The sequence below is a fragment of the Aedes albopictus genome, unplaced genomic scaffold (assembly GCF_035046485.1).
Source record: "Aedes albopictus strain Foshan unplaced genomic scaffold, AalbF5 HiC_scaffold_66, whole genome shotgun sequence".
In the NCBI taxonomy this organism is placed as follows: Eukaryota; Metazoa; Arthropoda; class Insecta; order Diptera; family Culicidae; genus Aedes; species Aedes albopictus.
In genome coordinates, this window is record NW_026917487.1 from 27,291 (window position 1) to 33,051 (window position 5,761).

The window sequence follows — 5,761 nt, forward strand, 5'->3', positions numbered from 1 at the left end:
CGCTAGTGTGAAACGTCAAACGCGAACAAAAACGATGCGCGCGCCTCTGGTTGTGAAAGTAACAACTGCGGAGATTTAAAATGATCGTTAAAACCGTGGGCGATGGAAATTTTGTCAGTGTTACGTCTGTTTGTCTGTGCCTACACTTCCTCCGGAGTTGTGTCCTTCCCGCATGTGGCAAGCATGCGGTTACGCAAGAACAAAGCGTGTTCCGCCGTTTCCTTTAAACCAGCTGCAGCACAAACCGGATGACCGAAACGATGTAGATACTGCAATGTTACTTCCCCATGGCACCTGTAAATCCAACTATCTACCCTCGGGATCAACCTATGGTCCCACCTTCCTTTGGTGGAGCCACAGAGAACAGACGAACATGCTCGAACAAAATTGCTTGAAAATCTTGTGTAAAGAAAAAACAAGCTCAGTAGCGACATCGACGGTGACTTTCCCACTCAAAAACTTGTTTCGACACCATGATGGCGTTTTCTAAAGAAATATTTCACTAGCGCACCTTTAAATTTTCCTACCCAGATTCTGAGCTGTATTTGCTCAAATAACAAGATGTTTATGATTATTTCATTGATCCAGCTACAAAATTTGAGCAACCCATTGATAATTAGTTTAATTATTTTCAATTAGAAACAAGTTGAACAATAATTCAATTTTTGTTTTCCAAGTAAAACCACCACATTCTCTTGGTGGAACCACAGAGAACAGACGTCCAAGCTCATGTAGTGCTATTGTGTAAAGCAATGCAACGGTTGTTTTGAAATAACTGGGAATGTGGCCATTACGCGGCGCTGTCAAATTTCGAATCAGGGTACGAATTTGCCGTTGTTTTACTTTTTGGCGCTAGTGTCGCCAAGTGTGCACCCTAGTATAGTTCCAACAAGAGAATGTGTTGGATTTACTTGGTAAACAATAATTGAATTATTGTTCAATTTGTTTCTTATTGAAGATAATGAAACTAATTATCAATGGGTTGCTCAAATTTTGTTGCTGGGTTAGTGAAATAATCATAGACATCTTGTTATTTAAGCAAATACAGCTCAGAATCTGAGTAGGAAAATTTAAAGGTGCGCTAGTGAAATATTTCTTCAGAAAACGCCATCATGGTGTCGAAACAAGTTTTTGAGTGGGGAAGTCACCGTCGATGTCGCTACTGAGCTTGTTTTTTCTTTACACAAGATTTTCAAGCAATTTTGTTCGAGCATGTTCGTCTGTTCTCTGTGGTGTTAGCACAGAGAACAGACGTCCAAGCCCATGTAGTGCTATTGTGTAAAGCAATGCAACGGTTGTTTTGAAATAACTGGGAATGTGGCCATTACGCGGCGCTGTCAAATTTCGAATCGGGGTACAAATTTGCCGTTGTTTTACTTTTTGGCGCTAGTGCACCAAGTGTGCACCCTAGTATAGTTCCACCAAGAGAATGTGTGATTTTACCAAGGGGTTGGACATTCAGCACACTTCGTTTGTGCCATTATTTTTGAGCGTGTGCCAATGTGTGCCAAAACTGTGCCGGATATTTTTCAGTGTGTGCCGGACGTGCCGAAGGTGTGCCGGACGTGCCGAAGGTGTGCCGCATGTGCCCAGTGGGGTTTTTTCTTTGAATGTTTTTGCGCTAATGAAGAACCCTGCATATTTTTGACGATTGTTGTTAATCTGATTGATGTTTACAAACAAAATCCCACCCAGCACACTTATTAAAAATGTATATAAACGGATTTTTTAAATCGTGAGTATGTTGCCAGGTTGATTCCATATACAGTAGACGTTCGATAACTGCAACATGTTTACGTTTCACTTAGCGAACGAAATTCGGTAACTGCAACGACTGACAGATGTCAACAAGTTGTCAAACGACAAAAAATAACCGTGAACGTGATCCGACTGTTCATTTGGGCTAACATGGCGCACCATTTTGACGTTTGGCGGTGCGATAACTGCAAATTTGTTGCACTTACCGGACTTGCAGTTAAAAAGCATTGCAGTTAAACCGTTTGCACCGACCGAACGTTTACTGTAGAGTAAAGTTGGATTTGATTGTTGTGCCCATGTGTGCCGAGATGTGCCGGCATGTGTGCCGAGATGTGCCGACATGTGTGCCGGGCACAATGTGCCGAGTGGCCAACCCCTTGGGTTTTACTTGGAAAACAATAATTGAATTCTTGTTCAACTTGTTTCTTATTGAAAATAATTAAACTAACTATCAATGGGTTGCTCAAATTTTGTTGCTGGATTAGTGAAATAATCATAAACATCTTGTTATTTAAGCAAATAAAGCTCAGAATCTGAGTAGGAAAATTTAATGGTGCGCTAGTGAAATATTCCTTCAGAAAGCGCCATCATGGTGTCGAAACAAATTTTTGAGTGGGAAAGTCACCGTCGATGTCGCTACTGAACTTGTTTTTTCTTTACACAGGATTTTCAAGCAATTTTGTTCGAGCATGTTCGTCTGTTCTCTGTGGTGTTAGACAAACGTCAAACTGAAATCCATCATGGCCGACAGTGTCTCGCGCGGTTCTATCAACAGGTGGCAGTGTGCTCATAAAAAAGACACCAGGCAAAAGTTTTTAATGAATATCCTCTAAGAGTTACGTCTGTTCGTCTGTGCTAGCCAGAAGCTTGCGCTTACTGGCGTACACCGCAGAGCTATTGGACATCATCCGGGACAGTGCCGCAATAGCTGTGGAGGCTCTTTTACAGGCATAATCGACGTGGCTACCGAAGGTAAGCTTATCATCGATCATCACGCCCAAGTGTTTGACGGAGCGCTTTGACAGGATAGTGCACTCGTCTACACTGATCACCGCCTGCTACTCCGACTTCCGGTTGTTAACAACCGTCACCTCAGTCTTGTGGTGAGCCAGCTCCAGTTTCCTGGTCCGCATCCACGCCTCCACAACCTTGATCGAGTGGTCAGTAGTCAACTTCACCTCCTCGATCGTTTCACCGTAGACTTCGAGCGTAATGTCGTCGGCAAAACCGACAATCTCCACTCCCACTGGGTACTTTAACCTCAACACCTCGTCGTACATGACATTCCATAACACCGGACCCAGGATGGAACCCTGCGGGACTCCTGAGGTTATGTGAAAGCACTTCCGACCCACCTCCGTGTCGTAGACTGGTACACGATTCTGAAAGTAACTTCCGAGAATCTTGTACAGGTACTCCGGTATCCCCAGACGCAAGAGCGCATCGGCAATAGCAGCCCAGCTGGCGCTATTAAATGCATTCCTTACATCCAGAGTCACTACACTGAAATAAATTTTGTTGTGGAAACTACCGATTCCATAGTAAAATTAATAACCGTACCTATGATTCTCAACCGACAACAAAATCTGTTAAGGTAACTGAAATATGCTTGAAATTACAATGCATTGTAGTAAACTCAACTAAAAGGGTAGTCGCCTTAATAACAAAACATTGTGATTTTTCCTGGACAAGCATTTTACAACACAGTATGGTTAAAAATACAATGCTCAGTTGTTAAATTAAGATTATTTTTGGTAATGTTAACTGCACTGCTAGTTAAGTTGACAGTATTTTAGTGGAATTAACTGGAAATTCCTGTCGGTTGAGAATCATAGGTACGGTTAGTAATTTTACTATGAAATCGGTAGTTTCCACAACAAAATTTATTTCAGTGTACCGCGCAGAAGCGAATTCCCCTCCTCTTAGGCTCGAGTGCTTTCTCGGCGGTTTTTGTAACCGACAAGATAGCGTCTACGGTGGACCTCCCCTTCCGGAAGCCGTACTGGTTGCTCGAAAGACCATTTTCGCTCTCGGTGAACCTCAACATTCTATTGAGGATGATCTTTTCGTGTCAATCAAGCATGTTGGTCTACATATATGCCGACGGGTCTCCGGGTGGTTTACCCGCCTTTGGCAATAGTAAATATCAGGCTCTGCCTCTTCCAAGCTTCTGGGAAAACTCCCTCGTCCAGGCATTTCTGCATAGCAGACCTGAACATCTCGGGAGCCTCTGCAATAGCTACTTTTAAGGCCAGGTTCGGAACTCCATCCGGACCTGGGGCCTTACCTACGCTAAGGGACTTAGCTATCCCCGCAAGTTCCACATCGGTGCCCCTCTCCTCATCGCCAGCCTCAGCCCCCGGCTGTCCTACGAAAGGAGGCCAAGGACTAGGATCATGACGCGGAAAAAGTCCTCCAATGATCCCCTCCAACATCTCTGGAGATTGCTCTGTAGGAGCCATCACACCCCTCGTCTTGGCCATAACGATCCTGTAGGCGTCACCACACGGGTTCGCGTTGGCACTCTGACAGAGACCCTCAAAGCAAGCCTTTTTGCTTGCTCTTATCTCGGTCTTGAGCGCGGCTTTTGCGGCGGCGAACACCACCCGCCGTTCGTTTCGCTCTTCCTCTGATCGTGCTCGCTGCATCCGCGCCTAGCCCGTAGGCAGGCGCGGCGCAGGTCCGCAATTGCGTCGGTCCACCAGTAAGCCGGTGGCCTCTCATTTCTAGGGTGGACTCGCCTAGGCATGGTCGCATCACACGCACGTGAGAGCACCGCGGCCACGGTTTGAGATATGCTATCATGCCATATGGATATCTATCGATCGGGCTTGTAAGTGTTTGGTTTGTTGATTGGTTGTGTTGAAGGGATTTTGTATTTGTATGTGCGGAAATGTGTTAAGGACAGGTAGATTTTGTGTTGGATATTCAGGTTTTTCCCTAGCTGACCCACCTGGCATACGAGTAGGGCACTAGTAGGCGAAACCACCCTGGCTACCACCACCTACCAGCTTTAGAAACCCACCACCAGAGGTCTTCGAGCGGCCCATTCAGGCGGCCATTAGGAGGGCGAAATAGGGGCCATTGCAACAAACCCGAATGAAAGGGTAATGACCGATGGCTCAGGTCAAGAACCTTGAAGGCCAATACTGAAATTCCACTCGCTCAATTGCCTAAAGACAGTCCCAGAGATTAGTTCGAAGTAAAGTTTAAAGCTGTGAGCAAATTTAGTAAGACAGAAGTTATAGTGGAAAGAGTGGAAAGAGAGGAGGAAGAAGTGAGCGGAAAGTGGACATCAGGTAACGGCCATGGACCACTATTTTTCTATTACCGTGGTTTGACCATTCCATTCACATCAGGACCCCGCCGTTTTGGTATAGAAACCACCACATTTCTATTACCGCCCCTACGCTGTCCTAGTGCCCCATTCCGGGTGAATTCCGGCATCGTTGTTGGCCGAAGACCGATCCGCCAATATCGGTAGCCTAGGATGCGTGGGAAGGTCCCAGGAAGCTGCAGTGAGAACCCCTAGAGCCGTCGCAGAAGCAGAAAGTGGCCAGACGTGGCGGATGCCGTGAAGAACCAACGAAGAACATCGGCGGCCGTTACCAGGCTGCGAGGAAGCGTGGTCAGGTGGTTGGTGAGGAGCAGAGGGGCCCCGACGAAGAGAAAAAGGTCAGATTAGCGCATAAGAAAGTGGGAAGAAGTGCAGGATAAGGAGTAGGCCAAACTTGCGTCAGAATAAACAGTTAAGAAAGACAGAATAAAGTGGGAGTTTTTCGAAAAGTGTAGTGCTTGTGGTTTTCCTGGGTCTAGTGCGAAATTTCCCTGTCCCGCGGTAAATTAAGGGTAGGCGTGCCGACCCTGAGGCAGTTGAGTCGGGGAGTCTCTAAGACGCTCCCGATTGGCTGACCCGATACTTACAGGCTCGATGAGTAGAAGTCAGAAATCTACATTCGACGCCATTTTGTAATCCAATATGACGGTTGAGGGTTAGGATAGA

At 45.9% G+C, this 5,761-nt stretch overlaps 1 long non-coding RNA gene across 1 annotated transcript; it reads left to right on the forward strand.

Annotated features, from left to right (window-relative positions):
- The first annotated feature begins 4,596 nt into the window (after window positions 1-4,596).
- LOC134284739 (uncharacterized) lies at window positions 4,597-5,270 on the forward strand. The gene is made up of 2 exons (XR_009995910.1): window positions 4,597-5,057; window positions 5,118-5,270. It is a non-coding gene; the product is annotated as an uncharacterized LOC134284739 (long non-coding RNA).
- Window positions 5,271-5,761: the final 491 nt, after the last annotated feature.